The sequence below is a fragment of the Mustela erminea genome, chromosome 14 (genome assembly GCF_009829155.1).
Source record: "Mustela erminea isolate mMusErm1 chromosome 14, mMusErm1.Pri, whole genome shotgun sequence".
Lineage (NCBI taxonomy): Eukaryota > Metazoa > Chordata > Mammalia > Carnivora > Mustelidae > Mustela > Mustela erminea.
The window spans coordinates 8691904-8718627 of record NC_045627.1 but is presented as its reverse complement, the minus strand read 5'-3'; the positions used below and the strand labels follow the sequence as shown (position 1 = coordinate 8718627).

General features: G+C 45.7%; 1 pseudogene; it reads right to left on the bottom strand.

The window, feature by feature from the left end:
- The window catches only part of LOC116573587, a 65178-nt pseudogene that overhangs the window by 28082 nt on the left and 10372 nt on the right, over window positions 1-26724 (bottom strand).

Genomic DNA, 26724 nt, shown 5'->3' with positions numbered 1-26724 from the left:
AGGCTGTGTTCATCTCCAAGTGTCCTCAGCGCGGGAGCAATAATGCCATGAGACCCAACTGTGGGAGTGGGTTGAACCATCTTGATTGCTAAACAGATTGTTTCCCCAGTCCATGATTGAATACCCTGCATTTTGGCACAGAAAATCCTTTTTATATGGAAATCTCAAAAAGCAGCTCTACACAAAGAGGTTTCCAGAGCTTCAAAGCCATTCCAAAGGCTTAAAATTGCACTAACCCTGAGCACAGCATAGAGGGAAATATACCTTCCAAGTCTCCTTCGCTGGAGACAGGGTATATGGATTCTTCCTTTAAAATTCTGCTTACGTGTTAAACAAACACTTATCCAAACACCAATGTTCTTGCTGCTCTATTTGATCATTGTCTACCATACAACCTAAGCAGGAATGGACTTTATAAAATGCTCCTCATGTTTAACCCAATGCCTCCAGCCCCGCTTCCCTGACCCACCTCCTGTCTCTACCGTGCACAGTACTGAATCCATTCTAGATAAACATTGCAGAAGCTGGCGCAGGTTATCCCTGAAGACACGGGACATAGTCATCATCCACATTAATGTTGAACATGGCAAGGTCACACTCAATGTAATGCCACTTGGCAAAAGGCTGCAAGGACTTCAGAAGGGATTCGTTTTTGATCCAGGAGAGAAGTTTGGGGGACGTTAAAATATAATAGATTATGCTCTGCAGAGAGAACGCAAGATTATGAGCCCTTCTAGCCATTCTAAAGACAGAGTTTTTTATTTATTATATCTCATAAAGTCAGTCAGTGTCAGAGATTGACATGTGGTGTCACTGTGTTTCCTGCTAGGTTTTTTGTAAAGATTTTTTTATTCATTTATTTGAGAGAGAGAGAGCACGTGCGAGCAAGGATGAGTGGGGGGAGGGGCAGAAGGAGAGAGAGAAACAGACTTCCAGATGAGCAGGGAGCCAGGTGGGGCTCGATCCCAGGACCCTGGCATCACGACCTGAGCAGAAGGCAGAGGCTTAATCGACTGAGCCACATAGGCGCGCCTTTCCTGCTAGATGTAATGCATAGAACTCACCTGAGACATTCTAAAATGTCCTCTCTTACGGGTCACCACAGGGAAGAGGGAAGTGAGAACAGAACGTTAACGGAATGTGCCAGAACAGAAGTTCCGGGGTGAAGAAGAATGACAGCCAGCCTGATCCTTTCTGAGAGAGACACACAAAAGGGCCCTTGGATTACTGCAGGCTTCCTTGGATGCCCAGCATGTCTGATCCGGCTGAAAGAGACGGGGGCAAACCCTCGTCCAGGACCCCAGCCCAGGAGTGTTCAATGAACGAAAACACCAAAGTTCTTACGGAAAGTATTTATGACGAGGCACTGTCGAAACACACATGCGCATGTAATCCCAGGTGCCCAGAGAGTGGACATCTGCGATGCCTTCCAAAATAACCCGTGTTCTCCCTCCATCAGACACGCCACTTAGGAATCCGAACTGGTGAAAATGCCACCCTCAGGCCTTCTCCTTCTGAGTCAAAGCTTTATCGAAAGCCATCTTGTAACTCGTGAATGAACCCATCCTTCAGAAAGGCTAGCTCTGGGCCGGGAGAAGTCCAAGCACAGCAGAGAACGTGAAACTCCAGCTCAGGTACGGGTGCCTCCGCCTGGGTGGGAGCATACCCTCCCTGCAATCTTCTCTGTGCTCTATTACCACGGGCGGACAGACGTGGTTCTCACAGCACTGAGGCTGGCTCCCCTCCCCCAACAGCCCCCCCCCCTCCCCGAGCCTGGCTTGTATCTCACCTGGGAATCACCAGCATGGGGCAGGGCGCTTGGTGCCAGGAGGCAGTGCTGCACGCTCTCGTGGCCCCAAACCCTTAGCCAATGGCCTTCTCTGATTGTAGACATATGTTCCTCCAAAGGGAGATGACAGACAGGAATGCACACAGCCTGGGCCTGGCCAGGGCATGGGGACTGTCACCTGTGACCACAGTGGGCAGACACTTCCGGGCAGCCTCCTGCCCTCTCGCCTGCTCTTCCCTCCCCTGGGCTGGGATGTGGAATCTGGAGAACCAAGGTTGGAGGTTGCTAAGGAGGGTCTGGTCTCAGGGTCTGAGGAGTCTGAGCAGGTGACGGACAGACACGTGTGGTCCCCGGTTTAGGGCCAAATCACCGCAAAGGCCTGACTCAGCCGTTCTCGGCTGTTGGGACTGCTGGCAGCCTGGACCCTGGGAAGGTCAACCTGTGGCTCATGATGTGTGGCCTTCCTCTGTGGCATATTCCCTACTAGGCTTCACAGCCCACCCGACCCCAAATTGGGAGAGCAGGGGACCCCAAATGACATCTGAGGTTCTCACTATCCCATTTCTGCAGCACTGCACCCAGGACAGCCCTGCTGGCCTGGAGAAGTCCCTTCTGTGTAAGGAAAGAGGGACAAAGAGGGAGGGAAGGAGGCAGAGGCCCAGGAAGCTGAGAGTGGGAGGCGGGAAGGACAGAAGCTGTAGTGGAGCCCAAGTCTCTTCATTATTTTAAGGCTTAAAATGAGCGAGTGTGCACGAAGGACTCAGCGCAAGGCCTGGCGTCTCTGCCTTACCCCCCAGGAGCTGAGGCGTGGGGAGGCCACAGTGGTCTGGAGGAGCGCCGAGGCCATGGATGACATCAGGGGCCAGGAGACAGCTGAGTCTATGGTTCTCGAGTCAATCTACTTGCTGGCAGGATAATTTAGAGCTCGTAGGAGGCAGGCAGTGCAAGCAGTTGACCCAAAGCTACAAGCAGGAGGGGACCCGTGACCGTGGCCAGAGGCACGGTGTCTCTGTCAATGGTGACAAAGGCCACGAAGAAACTGGGTCTGCGTGAACATCTGGCTCTAGAAACATCTGGTCTAGTTTTTCCCAGTATGTCCTAACCCATGTACCAGACAGGAACAACAAACAAAACTCAAAGGACGTTTACCTTTTCATCCACTTCTAGGAAGGGAATGGAAATCACCCCTCAGCCGATGAAGTCAGAATAGTGAATGAGGACTTCGAATCCCAGAGGCTAAACCTTCCTCCCCCATGTCTGGCAAAATCTTGCAGTGTCGACTTCCCAGCACACCCCGCAGCTTGACTCCCCCTCCTCTGCCCCGGCCCCCCTCCCCTCCCTCCACCAGGGCATGAGGAGAATCGATTCCTCTCACCCAGAGAACACAGAACATGCCCAATCCTTGCAAACCATGCCCCGCTTCACTTGACGTAGGCAGAAATTCCGTGAGGGAGACAGAGTCAGTGAACAGTGTGAAATCCTTCAGAATCTGTCAGGATGGAATGGGTACAGCACTAAGTAAACCTGATAAGTGAGGATGGGGAAAATGAGTCGATGACAAGGAACCTGATCCATGTTGAAAGCGAGACCTCTTCTGAATGCGTTCACCATATCTGTCCTCCAGCAGGGATTCTCCCGGCTCCTCATTTTAATTGTAGATCGACCTGTTCTATCAGACCATTGCCCTGTGCACATTCTAGGAGAGGGGCCCTGGCAGGAAGCCCCACGTGTCTGGGTTTCACTCTCCCCATTCTGCAAGGTAAGCGATAAGCCCTTCTCCTTTCTGAAAGGCCTGGATGGGAACAATGGCAGCGGGAAAACCCAGCCCTCGTGGAAAGCTGATTTCTTGACTGGAAAGAGGGTTTTGAACACTAATAAACTGAGGGGAGGTGGAGGAGGCACCAGGGAAAACCTCCAGTCATCAGGAAGGAAATGATTTCAAATATATTCATAGAGGGTGGCAGAACTGACCCAGTTTATTAGGAGATTAGAAAAAATCCTTTTGTGTAATGGAATGATTCCAAGCTTTTCTTCCTTCTTGATTTGCCTGCCCAATAGAAGTAATAATAGTCATGACACAAAGAAAGAAACTGAGCTCTTGAAACTTGAAGCAGCCCAGCACGACAAAGGCCATTTTGTTCACCAAGTAACCAAGGCTATAGAAGAAAACACTCATTAGTTTTTACCCTAAAATGCTGCTTCTCCTGCCACTCAGCACTCTTGACACTTTCTTTAACTAACTCCACGGGGTGATAAGACCAGGTTCTGAGCTACCCCTCACCAAAGAGCGGGCAAGCCCTGAGTGCCGTATTTAGAGAAAGCCTCACTGGAACAGTCCCGTCGGTGGTGACATGAATTAACAGGACGTGTCAGGAGGCCCCATCTGCCTCCAAGTCTCAGCCCCTCCTGAGCACCGATTAAGAATTTAAGAGAAATCTGTTTCTATGGAGCACAAATATGTCTGTAGTTGCTCCAAAGCCTCATTGTGTATTAAATCACTTAGGAGAGTAATTTAAAAATACAGGTGCTAGGGCCCTTCCCCAGGCCCAGGGAATTGGAATTTCAGGGCAGGACGTGCAAATCCATAATTAGCAGCATATTCAGGGAGTGGGATGCCACGGGGCTGACCCCGGCTCGTGAGGAGACCCCACAAGGGAATGCACCATCGCTCTGTGTGCCTTTCCCACCCCACCTGAAACTCTCATGTTGGCATCAGCCCCTTTTTTTGGAAAACAGAGTTAAGGACATTGTTCTCCCACAAACTAAATACTACCTGGCAGATTCCAAGGGTGGTCGGTGCTCCTTCAGCCTCGCCGTTTGCATATTATCCTGGATTTGTTTCTCAGACTGCAAATTGCCATTTTAGAAAACATACAGGAGGGCGCCTGGGTGGCTCAGTGGGTTAAGCCACTGCCTCCAGCTCAGGTTATGATCTCAGGGTCCCGGGATCAAGTCCTGCATTGGGCTCTCTGCTCAGTGGGGAGCCTGCTTCCTCCCCACCCTGCCTGCCTCTCTGCCTACTTGTGATCTCTTTCTCTCTGTCAAGTAAATAAATAAAATCTTAAAATCTTAAAAAAAAATGCAAGGAATTGGGAGACATGTTTCTTGGAGTTAGGAGAGGAGGAAATTGTGTATCAATTCACTTACTAGTGCATGGGAGGGATTTATTAAGAAGCAGGCCCCAGGGCGTGCCCCCAAGGCCTCTGGAAAAGCCAAGAGGGTAAACCCAGAAAAAGTATATCCTTCCTTCTCCCTCACTCTTGGTGACTTGCTCTGTGGCCACCCACATGCCTGGCTCATGGGAAGGCCGTCCTGGGGGGGTCCCGGTTCACAGAGATGTGGCTCAGTAGTGAGCCCATTCTCAACATGAAGACCTACAGCGGGCCGCTCAGACTGTCACCAACATCTGAATCCCATCTGTGTAGACTGCTGTGGCCCAGACCCAGGACCCACGTTACCTTTTTTCATTTAGTCCAAAAAAATGCCCTGGACACCGCCCTATGCAAGTCATCACACTGAACCCTGGGGACCCAGAGAGGAGTCCGGCACATGCAGCTCCTGTGCTGAGGGAGCTGCTACAGGGTGAGTAGGAGAGATTTCAGAGCAAGGCGAGGTGAATGTCTGCACAGCCCCAGGGGAGCTTGTGTGCAGGGGGGTAGTGGGGGGAGCTGGAGGATACCTGGCGGCGTTGGGGGCAGGGACCACAGGGAATGTGTGTGCAAAGGCGGGGGTGGGGGGGATGGGGCAGAGTGGAAACCACTGCAAACAACACGGGGTCTCTGGGCAGTTTCTGTGTGGGTTCCAGGCTGCCCAGAATGCATATTCCCCACCCTGCTCAGCTGACATGGACAAGCTTCTAACCACCAGGATACAACAGGGACCTACTGTGGCAGCTGTCAGGAGCCTTTCTCGGGGACCACAGGTACATGCCTGTGGATTTCCTTTCCATCCTTTTAAGCTTCCATCTAGGAGCACGAAGTCTTCAAAGTGGTGCAGCGGGTGGCAGAAGGAACCCAGGTACCTAGGACTTCCCGGCACGGAGCTGCCACCCCCTTCCTCATTCACTTGTGAGACAGACAGACTTCTCACAGGAGCGTATCATGGCTCTTTCAGGACCCACTGACAAATCCAGGTTTGGCTCTGAAGAAAACGTCTTGCAGCCTAGTTCATAAAGCCGAGGGAGCAAACTGTGGGGTCAGAAGGCAGAAGCTCACAGCTCCCCGATCTGCTTTCCAAATCTCCCCCCGAGTATATAAGACTGGGTGAAACACCGATGGTTTGGGTGAGGTAGGATGGAAACTTGTGCATCAAGGTGGTGACCACGAGCCAAAGACCCTTTCTTACAGAGTCTGTGCAGGAGAGCATGTCACAAACATTTCTCATTGCAACTGCCTGGGGATGTGATAATTAACGAGTTACTTAACCTTCTGACTTTTTGCAACCTCTCTTCGATTTCCTGTAAACCTTAGCGGTACTGGTACACATGTGGGACCCTCCTCAGTAGCTATTCCAAGTCTCGAAATGTCTTCCTTTCCAGTTGGTGGAAACCCCCGAAGCTCCAGGCACCCGTGTTCTCTTTCTGTTTTGCATTTCCTCATCTCTGCCGGACCCCCTCTTTCAGCCTCAGCGGGCATCTGGGATCGCAGACGGATGAGCGTCCCCGTGGGAAAAGGCATTAAGATGTGGGCCCCTCCGAGGCCAGGCTCCAGGGATCCCGCAGGCAAAGTGCTCCCACAGAGCAGGAGCCAACACAAAGACCTCCTCAGCCTTGGCTGCTCCCACCTGTCCCTCCCCCTTTGGAAAACGCCGTCACCCCCCTGGCCCTTTGCACCCTCACTCAAAGCTCACACTCGTTCTCTGGGAGACTCAGCTGCAAACAGGGACATTTTCTGAGGTTGGAGTGGTGGTGCAGATGTGGATACTGAGCTACGGGCAAAGGATGCTCTTGTCTCCACCCAAGTGAGGAAGAAAGGCTTTCGAAACTAATCCTAACCAGGCCATTTCGCTCTACTTTTGGGGTTTTCCTATTAATAGGTTCCTATTATAAAACCATTCTGGTTCTAGGGTTTTCCTATTAATAGGTTCCTATTATAAAACCATTCTGGTTCTAGAGTGGAAATGGCTGAGCATCTAAATCAATACTTGGGACACATAACCACGGAGGCCTGGAGATGTCTGGACACTGCCATTTACAATTGCCCCCTCACCAGGACTCGGCTGGGTTAGAACAGACGAAACAGATCCGGGTAAGAAAAGGAACTCCCTGTGAGTGTCCAAACTTAGACAGTGACTCGGGCCATGAACCCCAAGCAAAACAAAAGCCCTAGAGGATTTTTCGCAAAACCAGTGGTTCCCAAACCTAGCGGAGGCTCTAATTCAGAAGATAAGGGGAAGCTTCAGAATCCAGCTTTTTGCAAAACATCTCAGGAGCCCCTTGACCCAGCCCAGAACTATTCCTCAGATAAGCGTCCAGGGCCCAGGGCAGCAATACCTTGATGTAGTAGCGAATGAGGATCCTCTGGAGGTCGAACACCTGCAGCATGATGGCTGCGCTGTTGTCTATGATGCTGCAGCCCTCCAGGATGTACTGAGTCCGTGTGATCTCCCAGGTGAGCCAGCGGAGGTGAAAGGCAGCGTTGCAGGACAGCAGGTGTGGCAGCAACAGCAGCCTCTGTCCTCCTCATCACCTTCCATGTTGGCCTCGACCTCCCTCTGCAGGCAGTAGGTTCCTAGCAGAGGACAGACAGGATGGAAGTTATACAAGGAGTCATTGGGTCACGTCGGTTCAGAATGGACTTTCCCCTTGGCCTCGTTAGAGGGGAAGATGCTGGAGAAAGTCTGGGAATCAGTGTTTAATTCTTTAATTCCCATGTGAGTTGCAAAGCTCATCGTCACTAATTCCTTTCTTCATTCATCTTCATTCTGATGGCCATCTCCTCCCCATTTTGTGTGTGTGTTAGAGGAGACAGGTTTCATGGTGCTCAAGACACCAATGGCTGAAATGTGGGATGGTTATGTCCTTGAATTCCCCTTTCCAGAAACACACAGGTTGCACCTGAGCGCGTAAGAGGTTACGTAAAGGTGGCAGGTGGAGATGTCGAGAGTGCGTAGGAGCCTGCTCAAGAATTTTCTGGAAGGTAGGCTTCCTCCTTGCTGCTTTCCCTGGAAGAACTCCATTGCCTAACTCTGCGGGCACACCACGCATGCTACCCAGCCTCGAAAGTCACCTCACTTCACATGTCTGAGGGTGGCATGTGGGGGCCCCCAGGTACACTACCAAAGGAGTTCACTCCAAAAACAGGAGACGATTATGGGTGTCAACCACGTCTGAAAAAGAGACAGCCTATCTTCCTCAAAATCTCTGTCAATGATTTGAAGGGAAGCACACAGAGTATGCCCATGACATGGTTCCTGGTACCACCTGCAAGGCAGAGCAGAAACCTAAAGTCATCTCTGCAGATGGGAGGGAAGACTGAAGGTGACCTCCTGAAAGTTAATAGAATACATGAAGTAGTGCATCTAGTTTCAAAAAACCAGCCACACGGTTTATGAATATCTAGTAGTGCATTTAACAAACACTTCAGTTGATCGTATGTATGAACCAGAAGTAGAAAAAGAGAAAGATCCTATGTGGAATGGGTTGAGAAGCCCTTGGATGTTTTTAGCTTAGGAGAAACGGAGTCTGATTTCTGTCGGAGGAGATCATGCTGGCTGCTGTTCAGAGAATGGGCTGGAGAGGGATGAGGGGTGGGAGCTGTGGCATTGGGGAGCTGCTAGCTAACACAGATGAGACAGCGGTGATTTGGACAAAGGCCATTGGGGGAGGCAGGGAGAAGTGATTGGGTTCTGGATCTCTCTGAAGGTAGCCTGATAGGATTTGTGAAACAATTTGGATATGAGATGTTGAAAAGATAGACAAAGAATGGTGTGAGGGGTTCTGACCTGAGCAACGTGAAAAGTGAAATTATGCTTCACAGAAGAGGTAAGATTGCAGGAGTGGGGCAGGGGGAGCGGCATCTGGATGGGCAGATGGAAAGACAGGGAATTTTCTTTTGTCTATGTGAAGTTTTAGCTGTTCACTATTAATCAAAACGGAGATGTGGGCAGACAGTCGGGTGAAGAAATCCGGAGTTCAAGGGAAAGGTTCTGGCGGAGATTCATAACATCTGAGAGAATTATCAGGAAAGAGGGGCTATTTAAATTAACCTGTGGAGAAGGGAGAGGTCCTAGAGCTGAGCCCTGAGCATTCCACTCAGAGGCTGGGAGCGTGAGGTGCTACCAACAAAACGACTGAATAGAAGTGGCCTGTGAGATCATAAGAAAACCAGAACATAGCAAAAGCAAGTTAACAAATAAAATAAAGAGTTTCAAGGAAGAGGGAACATCAGCTATGCTAAATGATGCTTAGAGGTCAAATTACAAGAGGAATTAACTGTTAGATTTGACAATACGGAGGCGAACGATAATCTTTGCAAGAGGTTTCGGTGTCATGATGGGTGGGGGAGGGGATGGCCACTTGAGCGAACTCAAAACAGTGGGAGAGAAAAAAGCAAGGGCAGTTAGTGCAGGCAACACTTCTGAGGCGTTTAAAAATATGACTTTATTATATTTTTTACACGTATGTCGGATCGCTTGCTATTGTCCCACAGATCACTGGTTTCTGTTCCTTTAAACTTTTTATTATTTGCATCAGTTTGAATAGTTTCTATTGCCTTGTCGTCAAGTCCACTGATCTTTTCTTTTATCCTCTAAATGTTTCACCTCAGACATTGCATTTTATTCACTTTTAGAATTTCTCTTTTTTCCTGCTGGTAGTCTCCATCGGATAATTCATTATGATCATTTTTCCTCTGACTTCCTAAGAATATTAATAACTCTTTGCAACTTGTTTTCCTTTCCCTTCAACCTCTTTGGCTGTGTTTCTATTTATTGTTTTCTTTTCCTGGGATCACTTTTTTCAGCTTTTTTTCATATCTAGAAACTTATATTACACGCTGGATACTGTTGATGCTCTAGTATTGACTGTCTGGACTTTTCTGTTATGTTCTGTTAAGTTGTTAGTTTGTTTGCACATCCGCTTGATTCTTCTGAAACTCCTACTTAATCTTGAGAGTGTCTAGAGTAGACCCCTAGCGCAATGATATCTCTACTCCTGCAGCTTGGTTTTTCCAAGGTCCCGGTTGAATTCCTGGGATGTTCGACAAGGTTTCTCCACTGCATGACTGGAAGTGCTACACCTCGGCTCTGTTCGACCTCTATATCCTCCAGTGAGCTCACACCTCCAGTGAGCTCACACCTCTCCAGTTACTATTCTCTGCCACGACTCGCCTCCAACTTCTAGCAGGTGAACATTTATCCAATCACTAACGAGGATCCCTGTACAGATCTCTGCAGGACCTTCTCTGTGAAATTTGCTCTTATCCATTCCTCTGACCCACAAAGTCCAGTTTTATTAGTGTCAGAACTCAGATTCTGCCTCGCTAGCTCAGTCCAAGAATTGTATTCTGTTTGGATCCTGCCTCCCCCTTCTACACATAAGAAAGGGCCTCCAGGAGGAGAGCAAGGATAATGTTAGGGAGATTTCTTTGTGTCTTCTTTCTCTCAGTTGACTGAATATATATATATATATATATATTTTTTTTTTCCCCCGTTTTATAATTGTTTATGGCAAGAAGGATAATCCAGGACCTGTTAGTCAGTCATGGCTGAAAGGGCAACTCTCTGGATCCTTCGACATGTCTTCTGAGACAATTCTAACATGAGAACTCTCCCTATATCCATTTCCATACCATTCAATTTTCCAAGACCCCACAGTGCCTGGTACTTAGTGGGTGCTAACATCCCCTCAGGTGAGATGCCTGAATGAATGAATGAATGAATAAATGAAAGAGAGATGTGAATCCCGATCACTGTATGCACAGTATTGAAAAAATGCTCAGCAGATGACATTACGCACGTGGCAGATAAAGCCAGTGTCAGTACTAAGCTTCTCTACAGTACGAATGAGATGGTCCTAATGGGTCAGAGATGGAAAACTACAACCTTCAAATAATAATGTACCCATGGAACTGTTAGGAAAATGGGCAATGAGATGGGAGTTGACCAGGAAGGGGGACGAAGCAGGTTGTGTAACGCAAAGTGTAACAGTGAAGAGCTGATCCCAGATCTTGTGACTCTGCTTGTCTTTCCCCAAGACTTAACTGCTTTTGGGTCTTGGCTGAAAACACTCTTTTTAAAAACATTTCCAGGATTTCTTCGTTCATCTGCAATATCAAACTGGTAGAGATGTATATAAATACATCCATGAACTATAAACAGTGAATAAGTCTGACTGCACGCTCTGGACCTTCCAGAGTGAGCAACGACCATGGTGTCCTAACCAATCGCCCACCGGGCCCCTAGGACTGTGGGCACTAGACTCTGGGGATGGGGGATGTCTGGTCCCACCAAATGGCACACTGACCACCCTGGAGTTCTCCCAGCAAATCATATAATTCAGCAAGAAACTCTTGTTCCATGAAGAAGTGAGACTGTTCTTAGGCTACACAAGGAGGAAGCAGAGAGGAGGATTTTCACCTCGAATAGGTTAGCAAAACTGGTTAAATGCCATGTCCCCCCAGATCTGCATTTCTTTACAATTTCTCTTTCTGTGAGAGGCTGGATGTCAGGGTTGTTTTTCTCTCCCCTTACATCAAACAAACTGGAATGGGTGTGTGTGTGTGTGTGTGTGTGTGTGTGTGTGTGTGTGTGTGTGTGTTACAGTGCAATGCAGGGTTTAGATTTCCACCACGTGAATGAGGTAAGTAAAACCACACACCATGAAGAATGACACCGATAAAAGGACAGGTGGGGACACAGTGTGCCATGAAGGACCACCATCTACAGAGACATCGTAACTGCTGCAGGCTTTTAATAAACACTCAGTTAAGGTAGGTCCCAGCACTTTCTCTTAGGAAACACCTTTTGTTCCTTTTACAGGATCATACTGTAAAAGAAGAGGAAACTAAAAGACCCAGTCTCTTTCAAACATGCACTAATTTGCTGCTCACGGGCAAGTCAGGACCCCAGTCTTCTCGGAGAGGTTCATGTGGTTCAGAGCGTGTCCCCTCCAAAGGGAGCACCGGAGGCCAACTGTCCCCACACTGTGACCTCTTGCACCATCCGTGTCAATGAATGACGAGTGGGCTGGCTGTTTCACTCTGCATTTCCACTGAAACCGACTCCTGGCATCTTTTCTATCACAGTGTTCTCATGATCTAAGTCAGCGGGCCACAGGAAGGCATTCAGTAAATAATTTTTGAATCATTTTGACAGTGTCCTAGGGTCTTAGTTCTGATAGACAAGAATGCCTACTTAAAGCAGCAGGAATTAATGTTTTGAACTGAAAATATATCTAGTAGATCCCAGATGTCTTGCCACACAGGCTATATATCCATTTCCTGAGTGTGGCCACAGTGTGGGGCAGCTGTTCCTGCCCAAAGACACTTTTTGCCTCTCTTTGCTGGTTCCCCAGACAGCAAGCTCTGCTCCCCTTTAAGTGCTGTCTGCCATATCTACCAGCAACAGGCTGGGTCTGACTTATTTATTCACACTTATTTCCCAAAAGGAATGAAGTCAATTTAAGAAGACATATACGGTACAATGGCAAATGATACAATTTAGGTAAAAAGGGGGATAAGAAAAAAATAGACAAAGCCAGAATGATGTCAAGGGACCCTAACTACATTCTTTGATACCCTATCTATTTACTAAAGGTGGGCCACAGACCACACCGGGGCTTTCTAGAAGCCAATGTACAAAGAGAACGTGCATAATTTCTTGTGTCTCTGAGACAACAACAAAATAATTCCTTGCAAGGGTCACAGCTATTTCTGGCAAAGACACCAGAAAGATAATATTCCCAGGACCCTAATAAAAGGAATATTTCAGAACACAGTGAACACTGTCCTTAACGGCATTGCCCAGAAAGTACAAACACCAGCTTCAGCGAGCTGTTCTAATACGGCCCAAGAGCCATAAAGAAAAATCATAAAATCACCTCTATGGGTGGCCAAAGAGTTCAGCCTTACGTATGTGGTTCTCGCGTCTTCCAAGGGCAGATGTCAGGGACTCTTAGGGACAGGAGAACTCCATCCTTTTGAGGAAATCCTTGCTATGGACTGTTTCTCTCCACCCAGTTCTGACAATTATTGTGTACTGAGAGGCAGTGGATTTTACTGTGTCCCCCTGACAAGCCCAGAAATGTAGATATTCTGTGTAGCTGGTGAGAGCAAGGACCCTGCCCTCATTGTCAGCCAGACCAGTGGTAGAGCCGACATTCTCTTAGGAAAGTCGGGAAGCCAAAGCAAACGGTTGCCTGAACAGAAGGTCCCATAACCAAAACTCAACCTGAAGCGTCCTCCATTCCATTCCAGACAGCCTCATGGGGGAAGAGCCATCCAGGCTGAGAAGGCGGACCCAAGGAGAGAGGACTCAAGGAGGGGAAGTCAGCCACTTCCCCTGAGGGGAAGCAATGGGAATGGGGATTAGGGAACGGGCTGTTCACCAAGAGGTCAGAAGACATTAAGGAGATGCCGGGCCATTATGTGATGGGGACTTCAAAGGGACACATTAAAAATGGTTCCCTGCAGCCAGAAGGCTTCCCTGATAGAAAATGTCAGCTTGCAGTATGATTTTCCGGTGAGAGCACGCAGGAAGAAGCCTAAATGCATGACATATTGTACAGATCGGGCCTCTCGACCCTACAACTTTCCTTACCCGACGCATGTACTTTGAGAAACACCACTCAGGTCTCCCGAAACGTCCAACGGGATTCCACAGAAAACCCCAGTGTTGTCCCTACTGCATGCAGCGCTCTCCAGGAACAGCGTTTCAAAATGACTTCACTGGACATTGATCTGAGCTGCGCTTCTGTACGGTCACTGCCTTCATGGGCCCAGCGTGCCAGACACCGGGCTAGAGTTTTACAGATGCCGAGCAACGAGGCCACCAGGAGGGGACTGATAGGAAAGAACCAGTCCCTGGCCGCAGTGCACCGTAATTAGGCAAAGATCTGATTTAGTCCGTGCGTTTCAAGCTGCCAGGGGGACTCAGAGACACACACTTGGGGATGTGTGTGGATTTTATAAATGGTATTCTCTCTTTGGGTCACAGTAAAGATTCTTTCTGAATTGCCATGGCCACTAAGGAGGAGGCCACCAAATTCGCTCAAAGCTAAGCTCAGAGCAGTTCACTTCCATGAACATTTGGACCTTACTCGTGCATGTTACATGTGTGTGACAGAGCTCGGGCCCAGCCAGCTGGAGAAATGCCACATGCCCCAACAGTGAGCTTCTCATGTGGTGCCAGACCCATGATGATAGGCATGCTAACGGGGGAAACCTAAACCAGGATTGTCTCCTGCTAGCAGGTGATATCAAGGGGCTGTTATGTGACTGGGCAAAATAATATCAGAGAAGACTTTTTAAAGTTTTTTAATTATGGTCAATTTCAGGAAAGTCACAGTGCGATTTGCCTACCCCACCCCACCCCTAGCCCCGCAAACCTCCTTTATAGTTTTAAAGTCACAGAGATGCCTTTCTCTGGCCCCCCTCAGCCCCACTGCTTCTCAGGGACAAAGCTGGTCATCTATCCCCAGCTTCCTGCCCTGGGAGGAGCTCTCTGTATCTGCTAGCCTTTACCAGATTTAATTTCTGGGAGAAATAATTATTCTAACAAAAATATATATTTATATGCAAAACTATCCTATTACACATCCCGTCTCTTACCGGCTACACTTCCATTGGATAAGCACCCCCTTGAAATTAATCTGAACTTAACGATGGAGAAAAAGATGGCCAGGAATGTGTGCAACACAATGGAGGTCAGGAGCCGAAGTGAGTCAAGGGGTAGGACTGGTCTCCTGAGACACTGAATGAGTTTAGTTCTTTATTATTTTACTGGATAGTTTCTCCTCTAGTCCCAGGTTCCAGGCCTTCAGCAGCATTGGACTTGGGCACGTTTTAAGTATCACGGGGAAAATCTGGAAGTGTATCAGGCCAGTGTGCAGTAGGGGGGAAATATGTTGGGATAATTTATACACATTTGATTCTATGGGCCCAGCAGGTATTTTTTTTTAATATTTTATTTATTTATTTGTCATAGAGAGAGAAGTGAGAGCAAGCACAGGCAGACAGAGTGGCAGGCAGAGGCAGAGGGAGAAACAGGCTCCCCGCCAAGCAAGGAGCCCGATGTGGGACTCGATCCCAGGACGCTGGGATCATGACCAGAGCCGAAGGCAGCCGCTTAACCAACTGAGCCACCCAGGCGTCCCCCAGCAGAGATTTTTATTGTAACTGTTTTATATTATGAGGAGACTCAATTTGTTATAAGACATACCCACATGAATAAAAATTCTCTTGTGCTCTGTTTGGCAAGCAGGATTTTAAATGTGGTGAAACGCTTTCCAGTGAAACAGCATTGTTTTTTCTCAGAGACTTTGTATTTCAAAACCTCACCTATTTGTGTAATATTTTTTAAAGATTTTATTTATTTATTTGACACAGAGAGAGATATCACAAGTAGGCAGAGAGGCAGGCGGGGGCGGGGGGAAGTAGGCTTCCTGCTCAGCAGAGAGCCCGATGCAGGCCTCGATCTCAGGACCCTGAGATCATGACCTGAGCCAAAGGCAGAGGCTTGACCCACTGTGCCACCCAGGTGCCCCTCTATTTGTGTAATATTAATCAGCTTGAAAACAGTGAGATAGCATCTCACTTCTCACACACATTAAGCTGCTTATGCTGGTGTAATTTCTCCTTTCATAAATGAGGACTCCGGGTCTCAAAAGTGACTTCTCTAGTAGAAGGGTCTGATCTTTTGGACTTAAAGTCAGTTTTTCCCCCTTATCATATATTGTCTAGTAAGACTTCACAAATTATAAGCAAAAGTTCTCTGAATCTACTTTCTTCTACCAGCTCATAGGCGAACATGAAATGAACCAAGTCACTTTGTATACAGAGTAATTTATATTGGGCAAGTTTGAAGCACAGGCATAAGAAACAATGAAATCTATAATAATCATATGTGAATATTTATATGTGAGTACTATGGTTTTTCTCCTCTTCCGGCCCCACTCACAGATGAGAAAACCAGCACACTCAACTTTATACGGAAGAGTCAGATTCTTTCTCATTCATATTTAATTCCAAGTTGTCTTATTTTACTTTTCTCCAACAAACTTATTCTTGAGTGTTGTTAAAATAGGCAGATTCTGTGAATGTTCAACAGGAAGGCCCCTTTCCTTCCCACACTGCCTATCTAGACAAGCGTGGCTTTGTCTCTCTCACTGACGTGTCACACAATTTGAAATGAAGAAGATTATGTGTGTAGGATTTCTGAATGGAGAACCTATTATTTTATGGGTGAACTTTGGACCCAAGGGATTTAACTGCTTACTCGAGCCATGTAGACATAGGAACTCGGGGCTCGCTAATGACCTGAATGTTGTCATAAGAAGAAAAAAATTCTAGATAGTTTCAAGATTAGTGGGAAGCTACGGCTCTCCATGGACTCGCCAGTTAGTCAAAAGGTTTGGGTTAGATTAACTTGAGATAAGATTAGTGACACAGATATATTAAAAATGTCCCCACAGGCTGGTGATTATGGGCTGTTAGCCAAACTCGGAGATAGCTGAGACCATTCCACACAAACAGGCACATAAATCCCATTTTTTGATGTTTTCCAGATCCACCGGTAATGTATGGCTACATCCAGATAACTGTGCTTAGCTTCCCACACTCATTCTGCAAGAGCCTTCCAGGTTTCACAGTTGCTCAGGCAGCTGATCATTCAAGAAACTGAGCTGCTATCAGTGGTGACTCCATCTTAAGATTTAAGAGTATGTCTGGTTAAATTTCTGAGGTTCAACAACCGGAGAGATTATTTTTAAAAATGGTTACTTATTCTTTCCTTCCCCTTCCTTTTTCCCTTCCTTCCTTCCTACTTTCCTTTCTTTCTTCCTTCCTTCCTCCCTCCCTCCCCCCCACTACAAGAAAGTGTGGCATACTGCAAAGGTCATGGACTTTGGGGACCTCCACATCCATATGCTTACTTCTCCTCCACTACTGGGGACTGTGAAGCCTGGAGCAACTTACTGAATCTCATTCCCCCAATTTCTTTATGTCTCAGATAGGAATAATAACATCTGCTCACTTATAATAACTCACAGTTATTATAGGGAATATTCTAGAATATTCTTAGAACTATAATTAAAGTGCTTAATATGGTACCTGGCAAAGAACTCATACTCAGGAAACCTTAGATAGGTTCTGTTTTTTTCCTCAACCAGTATTTATGGATCATCCTGCATGAGCCTGTCAACACACCAGGGAAGGGACACAAATAAGACAAAGGGTCTCGGCCTTTGAGAGCCTCCCTAGTCTAACAGCAAGGGTATTTCACAGCCTGCAGGAATAAAGAACTGCCTCTATAAGCTTTGAAAGAATACTGAAAATAAGCTTTGGTTTTAAAATTATGCATTGTGATTTTATTATCAAGAAACCTTTATTGACCACCTACCACATGTGGCCACATGACCAATACCATGGCCACATCCTGATCCCCAGGATTCATGATCTAGATACAACAAACAAAAGAAACCATAATTTTCATCATGACTTTGTTCTAAATAAGAAGACAAAGTAATCTCTATTGGTTGTGGTTTCTTGTTTGAACTACTGTTATGAGCAAACACTGGAGGTATTTGATCCCATGGGAATGTATATATAAAACATAAAATATATATACAAATACAGTATCATTCATCCTAAAGAAATACTGAGAAAAGAATAAATCGACAGGAAACAAGAGTTAGACAACTAATAGAAAAGATGAATGTCCACATAACATTGTGCATTTCTGACACGGGTTTCCAAAACGCCACATGATCAAATGACTCCTTAAGATTTCCTAAGCCCTCCCCTAGGAAGATTTCTGGAAAACTGATCTTGCTATGATAAAAACGTAGTGGTCCCATCTGTATTAATGAGGTTAATGGAAGCTGCATGCGTAACTAAAGCCCATCTCAGCAGCCCCAGAACTTCCCTGCATGTGGCCCTGCTGCTTGTGAACCTGCTGCGTGTGACCCAGCCTTAGATGATAGGATCCGCTTCATTACCCTGGAAAGAACACTGCTCTATGGCAGTTCACGTCATCTGCCAAGAGGAGCCCAGGACCCCCTATAGCGTAATTTCCATAACACTGGATAAACCATGTTTTCTAACCTGAATTTAACCCAACTTCCACCCAGGCCACAAACTCTTGAGATCCTTTCACCATGCCATCAGAGACTCATGATCCATTCCTCAACTTACTGGCATGTTCTCCTCCTCTCCTTGGTGCCCTTTTGGAAAGCTGTCTCTCCCTGTCCCTTCTGCAGCTCTCTGGAGTGGGGCTTATTGTTTTCCCACACTCCTCGGGTGCCCCAGACAGAGGAGGTTGGAATATGTCCTCTTGCTTCTCAGGGATGCTCTCAGGCCATTCTCTCTGTCTACTTATAATAACTCAGAGTTACCATACTCACTGCACCATTCTCCCTTGTTGCCTCCTTCCAGGGCCTTCTAGGTAATTCCAAGTCCATGGAGATTCTGGCCCAGGATCACTGGCACTCTCCAGCATACCCCTGGAGCAAATCTCTTGGAGATTTCAGGATCACAGAGAAGCTCCTTCCAGGATCCTGAGCCCCGACTCCCACTCATCTAATGATCTCATCTTCCACTCAACCTCAGTCATTCATCTCCATGGCCAAGACCCTAAGCTGTGATTACCAAAGACTGTGTCCCCCTGTGAGTGTTAGTTTCAAAGCTACTGCTCTCCAGCGACCACCTCCTGTCTTTCTAGCTCATTTCCTCTAACACTACAACTTCAACAATGCTGACGTACATTTCCTGGATCCAGAAAGTCCACCACCAGGTCCTGTTCCTCACCTCTCTCATACCCTTACTTCCCCCGACCCCAGGTGGCATTCCATGGCTGGCCATTGCTGTCATCATCACACCTTTGCACACGCTGTCAGTTTCCTTGTCCTTGGTTTACCTTATGGCACTCAGTCAACTCAGTCTCAATCCCGCTTAAGGCTAGCTCTGCCATTCTCTACCTGCACCCATGAGGCTGCATGTGGCTTAGGGAGAAACACGAGCAACCTTAACATGTCTTCCTTTAAAATCATGATACCTAATCTCTTGTGGCCTCTTCATACTGGCCGACTGGATTGCTGCCACTCCATCGATTCTTCTGTCCTCACACCCATCTCTTAACTGCATCTGGGCTATATGTTCCCCCTCCTCTCCTCTTACTGTCAATGAGCTACTATGGATTCCATTCTCCCAGCCCTTGGTATTCTATCACTCACCATCATAGCAAGCCTCCTCTTCCCTTTGCCTGAAATCCTTCCACTCTGCTTCACTGCCCAGGCCCATCATCATCTGGTGCACTGATGCTCCAGGGTGCTGACCTTCCCTGTGTGGCACCATATTAGCATGAAGTTCACAGCCATGGTCTCAAGACTGGGATGTCCACCAATAACACCTACTCCCTGTGAGAGAATTATACTTCAGGTCCGGCAGAGAGGACACATTTAACTTTCCTGAAAGTGTATCATATGGTGGAAGTATTTTATACCTCCTGACCTGATGGCTTGTTGAGCTGGAAATACACTAGGAACTTAGAGATCACACCGAGGTTCCAATGATGAATCCAGAATCTGAGAGGTCAAGTCACCTGTGATGCTCTGTTAAGTAGCTTGATATCTTAAATACCTTTTGGTTGCCTTTTTTTTGGGGGGAGGGGCTACTAGAAAAATAATGTGGAACTTCTGAAAGGATGTGCCAGTAACTGAAGGCATTTTACCCGGTTACTTAGTGTTTGCAAACTAAATAAGCATTACAATACAAATACAAACAAATATCCAAAAGCAGAAAGGAAGGAAGAAGGTAAAATGGTAATATGGAAAGAGAAATTCTGGTTAAGAGCTAGAGAGTCACGTGGGTTTGCCTAGTTCCAGCACTAAGTAGCTGTGAGCCTGCCTAGTTCCAGCACTAAGTAGCTGTGAGCCTGCCTAGTTCCAGCACTAAGTAGCTGTGAGCCGGCCTAGTTCCAGCACTAACTAGCTGTGAGCCTGCAGAACGTATTCACCTCCTGGCTCCTCGCTTTCCCATGTGTTAACTGGGAGGAAGTGATGGGACTGTGGCGGTTCTGACCATAGGTGTCATCTTCACAGGCTGGTGCTCTCTCCTTAGCTCAGAGTTCACATTCATGTCATAAGAGACTCCCTCCAGTGCCTCTTACTTTTGGCTCCTACTCTTGGTTCTCTCCCTCTTTATTTCAAGTATTTCCAGTAGCCTGGCTTCTCTTGTTCACAGCACCGTGAGTCCTCAGTCATCTCCCCTTCTAACAGGAATGGATGAACCCATCAGCCTGGGTCACCTGGTTGACTAAAGGAGAACAGAAATGTATTGAACAGATAATCAACTCTCGCTTTTCCATGTTTCTATATCCACCTACAGTGATGGTTAAATGGACCTAAAATCCAATATATTCCATTTCTTTTGAAAAACCTTGAACATGGTGCCCCTCATACTGTGGACCTTCTAAAGTGTGTTATCTGTTACCTTGACTTTGATTTAAAGCCAATGATTAATCTATCAAGTCTTGAATGGTTTCCTGAGAGACTCCTTGGTGAGGCAGATGCAAGTAATACTCATAAACCCAAGAGCAGCAAAGGTACCACAATACCTATATATTAACAAATATAGAATTTATTTCTATTCTAGGATGTGTGAGCCAAAAGGAGTAGGACAGAAAAATGCAGCTTCCTTATTTGTATTCTTGGTTTGAACTGGTTTCAATTGTTCCCTACAGTACCAGTCCAAAAATAAATAAATTAAAGATGTGTCATGGACCTTAATCATTTTCTGGGCTATCCAAGATCTAAATCTCTACTGCATATTTGGAAAATTACCCAGAAGCCAAGCCAGCCAATTGTTCTGAACTTTTTACTTTTACTCTTTCTCCTGGGTACTCAGCTAGACAACATCTCCTAGTTTCTCTTACAGCCAGCTATGTCGTTTCTAAACAATAGAATAGAAGAGTAGATGATGTATTACAGGTACAGGTCTGTCCCAAAGCAACCCTTTAGGCAAGTCTCCACTCCCTGCCACCTTGATGCTGAAGCACAGAGTGACCTCAAAAGCAATGTGTAGGGACTAAGCAAAGCTTCCATTGGCCAGGACCCTTGACGGTGTGGAAGGGAACCATCCCTGACCTCCACCACTCTTCTCACTGATCAGATTCTACGTGAGTACAAAAATAAGCCTCTGTTGTGTCAGTCATGGAGATTTGAGACTTAACCATGACAACAGCTAGGATGACTTCAACCAATGTACTCATATGGTGAGTCCTGGAAAGAGGCAGTGGTCATCTCCTGCTCTGGGAACTGAGAATTGTGTTTGAGAAAGACACCCTCTTTCCCAGCCTCCCTTGCATCTAGAGCATAGGCATGTGGTCTCTGTTTCATTCATGAGCTGCACCCGAGACTTTGACTAATGTGCTGGTGACAAAAAGAAGCAGGTGCTTGGGACGTATTCTGTAAGGGGGGGTGATGGCAGCAGAGGCTCTTCATCCAGATTCAGGGGGTAGCAGGGGCAGCAGCAGCGTCCAGGATCATGGTGTCAATAAAGTGAGGGCAGCGCCCATGTCCCCCCTCCTCCCTGCTGAGATGTGACCGCTTCATGGGATCAGTGCTACGGCGTGATTTTAGACATGGCTCTTGACTTAGAATCACTAAGCCTGCTTTTCCAGCCTTCTCAGAAAGTCTGTGCCCTGTGCAATGTCTTCCAATAAACCCTCCTCCTGGTTAAGTTCATTACAGTTGATTTCTGCTGCTTGCAATTAAAAACTACTATGGATACAGCTGCATCCCTTGCAGTGAGAAATGGACAGATGGGCTTCCTGCTCCCCAGTCATGGGAGGTTGTCTTCCCTCTTCCTCCAGCGTGTGCTGTTCATTTCCTAGACTCGGTCTGTGCCATGAGTGGTCCACACTTCCACTGACAGCTTCAGTGTGCTTCAGAAAGGGAGCACAGCTGGATTTGGACTGCCCCAGGTCATAATGAAGTAGGTCACATTTGACCGAAAAAAAGACAGCTATTTGGGAATATAGGAAACTGGAGAAAAAAGTGAAACACTGAAGGGATAGCTTGGAAAAATACTCCAGGAGGAGAAAGAAAACAAGATCTTCCCTGGGAATATTGTAATAAATATTGCAAAAAGATATAAAAAGGAAGAGTCCTTTTAGGTCCCCTGGATCCTGCCTGCAAATACAGCATAACTTGGGTTTTTGTCCTGCTCTGTTAAATAGCATCGTGTTCCAGTCTACAGTAGAACTAGGTCAAAGAAAACGTATTGTATAGGAGTGAGCGGTATTGGGCAGGTTAACTGATGTTTTGTTCCCAAGACATCATTAATAGGCTTAGGCCATTCTTTTTTTTTTTTTTTAATTTATTTTTATTTCCAGCATAACAGTATTCATTATTTTTGCACCACACCCCGTGCTCCATGCAATCCGTGCCCTCTATAATACCCACCACCTGGTACCCCAACCTCCCACCCCCCGTCCCTTCAAAACCCTCAGATTGTTTTTCAGAGTCCATAGTCTCTCATGGTTCACCTCCCCTTCCAATTTCCCCCAACTCCCTTCTCCACTCTAAGTCCCCATGTCCTCCATGCTATTTGTTATGCTCCACAAATAAGTGAAACCATATGATAGTTGACTCTCTCTGCTTGACTTATTTCACTCAGCATAATCTCTTCCAGTCCCGTCCATGTTGCTACAAAAGTTGGGTATTCATCCTTTCTGATGGAGGCATAATACTCTATCCCCAGGGGTACAGGTCTGTGAATCACCAGGTTTACACACTTCACAGCACTCACCAAAGCACATACCCTCCCCAATGTCCATAATCCCACCCCCTTCTCCCAAACCCCCTCCCCCCAGCAACCCTCAGTTTGTTTTGTGAGATTAAAAGTCACTTATGGTTTGTCTCCCTCCCAATCCCATCTTGTTTCATTGATTCTTCTCCTACCCACTTAAGCCCCCATGTTGCATCACCACTTCCTCATATCAGGGAGATCATATGATAGTTGTCTTTCTCTGCTTGACTTATTTCGCTAAGCATGATACGCTCTAGTTCCATCCATGTTGTCGCAAATGGCAAGATTTCATTTCTTTTGATGGCTGCATAGTATTCCATTGTGTATATATACCACATCTTCTTGATCCATTCATCTGTTGATGGACATCTAGGTTCTTTCCATAGTTTGGCTATTGTGGACATTGCTGCTATAAACATTCGGGTGCATGTGCCCCTTTGGATCACTACGTTTGTATCTTTAGGGTAAATACCCAATAGTGCAATTGCTGGGTCATAGGGCAGTTCTATTTTCAACATTTTGAGGAACCTCCATGCTGTTTTCCAGAGTGGCTGCACCAGCTTGCATTCCCACCAACAGTGTAGGAGGGTTCCCCTTTCTCCGCATCCTCGCCAGCATCTGTCATTTCCTGACTTGTTTATTTTAGCCATTCTGACTGGTGTGAGGTGATATCTCATTGTGGTTTTGATTTGTATTTCCCTGATGCCGAGTGATATGGAGCACTTTTTCATGTGTCTGTTGGCCATCTGGATGTCTTCTTTGCAGAAATGTCTGTTCATGTCCTCTGCCCATTTCTTGATTGGATTATTTGTTCTTTGGGTGTTGAGTTTGCTAAGTTCTTTATAGATTCTGGACACTAGTCCTTTATCTGATATGTCGTTTGCAAATATCTTCTCCCATTCTGTCAGTTGTCTTTTGATTTTGTTAACTGTTTCCTTTGCTGTGCAAAAGCTTTTGATCTTGATGAAATCCCAATAGTTCATTTTTGCCCTTGCTTCCCTTGCCTTTTGCGTTGTTCCTAGGAAGATGTTGCTGCGGTTGAGGTCAAAGAGGTTGCTGCCCGTGTTCTCCTCAAGGATTTTGATGGATTCCTTTCGCACATTGAGGTCCTTCATCCATTTTGAGTCTATTTTTGTGTGTGGTGTAAGGAAATGGTCCAATTTCATTTTTCTGCATGTGGCTGTCCAATTTTCCCAGCACCATTTATTGAAGAGGCTGTCTTTTTGCCATTGGACATTCTTTCCTGCTTTGTCGAAGATTAGTTGACCATAGTGTTGAGGGTCTATTTCCGGGCTCTCTATTCTGTTCCATTGATCTATGTGTCTGTTTTTGTGCCAGTACCATGCTGTCTTGATGACGACAGCTTTGTAATAGAGCTTGAAGTCCGGAATTGTGATGCCACCAACGTTGGCTTTCTTTTTCAATATCCCTTTGGCTATTCGAGGTCTTTTCTGGTTCCATATAAATTTTAGCATTATTTGTTCCATTTCTTTGAAAAAGATGGATGGTACTTTGATAGGAATTGCATTAAATGTGTAGATTGCTTTAGGTAGCATAGACATTTTCACAATATTTATTCTTCCAATCCAGGAGCATGGAACATTTTTCCATTTCTTTGTGTCTTCCTCAATTTCTTTCATGAGTACTTTATAGTTTTCTGAGTATAGATTCTGTGTCTCTTTGGTTAGGTTTATTCCTAGGTATCTTATGGTTTTGGGTGCAATTGTAAACGGGATTGACTCCTTAATTTCTCTTTCTTCTGTCTTGCTGTTGGTGTAGAGAAATGCAACTGATTTCTGTGCATTGATTTTATATCCTGACACTTTACTGAATTCCTGTATAAGTTCTAGCAGTTTTGGAGTGGAGTCTTTTGGGTTTTCCACATATAGTATCATATCATCTGCGAAGAGTGATAATTTGACTTCTTCTTTGCCGATTTGGATGCCTTTAATTTCCTTTTGTTGTCTGATTGCTGAGGCTAGGACCTCTAGTACTATGTTGAATAGCAGTGGTGATAATGGACATCCCTGCCGTGTTCCTGACCTTAGCGGAAAAGCTTTCAGGTTTTCTCCATTGAGAATGATATTTGCGGTGGGTTTTTCATAGATGGCTTTGATGATATTGAGGTATGTGCCCTCTATCCCTACACTTTGAAGAGTTTTGATCAGGAAGGGATGCTGTACTTTATCAAATGCTTTTTCAGCATCTATTGAGAGTATCATATGGTTCTTGTTCTTTCTTTTATTGATGTGTTGTATCACATTGACTGATTTGCGGATGTTGAACCAACCTTGCAGCCCTGGAATAAATCCCACTTGGTCGTGGTGAATAATCTTTTTAATGTACTGTTGAATCCTATTGGCTAGTATTTTGTTGAGTATTTTCGCATCTGTGTTCATCAAGGATATCGGTCTATAGCTCTCTTTTTTGGTGGGATCCTTGTCTGGTTTTAGGATCAAGGTGATGCTGGCCTCATAAAATGAGTTTGGAAGTTTTCCTTCCATTTCTATTTTTTGGAACAGTTTCAGGAGAATAGGAATTAGTTCTTCTTTAAATGTTTGGTAGAATTCCCCCGGGAAGCCGTCTGGCCCTGGGCTTTTGTTTGTTTGGAGATTTTTAATGACTGTTTCAATCTCCTTACTGGTTATGGGTCTGTTCAGGCTTTCTATTTCTTCCTGGTTCAGTTGTGGTAGTTTATATGTTTCTAGGAATGCATCCATTTCTTCCAGATTGTCAAATTTATTGGCGTAGAGTTGCTCATAGTATGTTCTTATAATAGTTTGTATTTCTTTGGTGTTAGTTGTGATCTCTCCTCTTTCATTCATGATTTTATTTATTTGGGTCCTTTCTCTTTTCTTTTTGATGAGTCGGGCCAGGGGTTTATCAATTTTATTAATTCTTTCAAAGAACCAGCTCCTAGTTTTGTTGATTTGTTCTATTGTTTTTTTGGTTTCTATTTCATTGATTTCTGCTCTGATCTTTATGATTTCTCTTCTCCTGCTGGGCTTAGGGTTTCTTTCTTGTTCTTTCTCCAGCTCCTTTAAGTGTAGGGTTAGGTTGTGTACCTGAGACCTTTCTTGTTTCTTGAGAAAGGCTTGTACCGCTATATATTTTCCTCTCAGGACTGCCTTTGTTGTGTCCCACAGATTTTGAACCGTTGTATTTTCATTATCATTTGTTTCCATGATTTTTTTCAATTCTTCTTTAATTTCCCGGTTGACCCATTCATTCTTTAGAAGGATGCTGTTTAGTCTCCATGTATTTGGGTTCTTTCCAAACTTCCTTTTGTGGTTGAGTTCTAGCTTTAGAGCATTGTGGTCTGAAAATATGCAGGGAATGATCCCAATCTTTTGATACCGGTTGAGTCCTGATTTAGGACCGAGGATGTGATCTATTCTGGAGAATGTTCCATGTGCACTAGAGAAGAATGTGTATTCTGTTGCTTTGGGATGAAATATTCTGAATATATCTGTGATGTCCATCTGGTCCAGTGTGTCGTTTAAGGCCTTTATTTCCTTGCTGATCTTTTGCTTGGATGATCTGTCCATTTCAGTGAGGGGAGTGTTAAAGTCCCCTACTATTATTGTATTATTGTTGATGTGTTTCTTTGATTTTGTTATTAATTGGTTTATATAGTTGGCTGCTCCCACATTGGGGGCATAGATAATTAAAATTGTTAAATCTTCTTGTTGGACAGACCCTTTGAGTATGATATAGTGTCCTTCCTCATCTCTTATTATAGTCTTTGGCTTAAAATCTCATTGATCTGATATAAGGATTGCCACTCCTGCTTTCTTCTGATGTCCATTAGCATGGTAAATTCTTTTCCACCCCCTCACTTTAAATCTGGAGGTGTCTTCGGGCTTAAAATGAGTTTCTTGGAGGCAACATATAGATGGGTTTTGTTTTTTTATCCATTCTGATACCCTGTGTCTTTTGACAGGGGCATTTAGCCCATTAACATTCAGGGTA